Below are 577 nucleotides of genomic sequence, written 5' to 3'. Positions count from 1 at the left end.
GAACTCCCTTCTTCATAGGCGTCCCATTACTCACAGGATTCCTTTCAGAAGTGTACATGAACTGGTTATTAGCAACCATGTTAATGAGTTCTTGAGCTTCTGCAGGCGTTTTCTTTAGGTGAATGGATCCACCTGCAGAAGTGTCCAGTGACATCTTTGATAGCTCAGATAAACCATCATAGAATATATCCAGGATGGTCCATTCTGAAAGCATGTCAGAAGGACACTTTTTGGTCAACTGTTTGTATCTTTCCCAAGCTTCATAGAGGGATTCACCTTCTTTCTGTCTAAAGGTTTGAACATCAGCTCTAAGCTTGCTCAGCTTTTGAGGAGGAAAGTACTTGGCTAAGAAAGCCGTGACCAGCTTATCCCAAGAGTTCAGGTTGTCTTTGGGTTGAAAATCCAACCATAATCTAGCTCTGTCTCTTACAGCAAAAGGGAAAAGCATGAGCCTGTAGACTTCAGGATCTACTCCATTAGTCTTAACAGTATCACATATCTACAAGAACTCAGTTAAGAACTAAAAAGGATCTTCAGATGGAAGTCCATGAAACTTGCAGTTCTGTTGCATCAGAAA

The 577-nt window shown here is 41.2% G+C and overlaps 1 non-coding gene across 1 annotated transcript; it reads left to right on the top strand.

Annotated features, from left to right (window-relative positions):
- Positions 1 to 208: 208 nt before the first annotated feature.
- LOC112724250 (small nucleolar RNA R71) lies at positions 209 to 316 on the top strand. The gene has a single exon (XR_003163423.1). It is a non-coding gene; the product is annotated as a small nucleolar RNA R71 (small nucleolar RNA).
- Positions 317 to 577: the final 261 nt, after the last annotated feature.

The sequence above is a fragment of the Arachis hypogaea genome, chromosome 11 (genome assembly GCF_003086295.3).
Source record: "Arachis hypogaea cultivar Tifrunner chromosome 11, arahy.Tifrunner.gnm2.J5K5, whole genome shotgun sequence".
NCBI lineage: Eukaryota > Viridiplantae > Streptophyta > Magnoliopsida > Fabales > Fabaceae > Arachis > Arachis hypogaea.
This window is presented reverse-complemented; position numbering and strand designations above follow the sequence as displayed.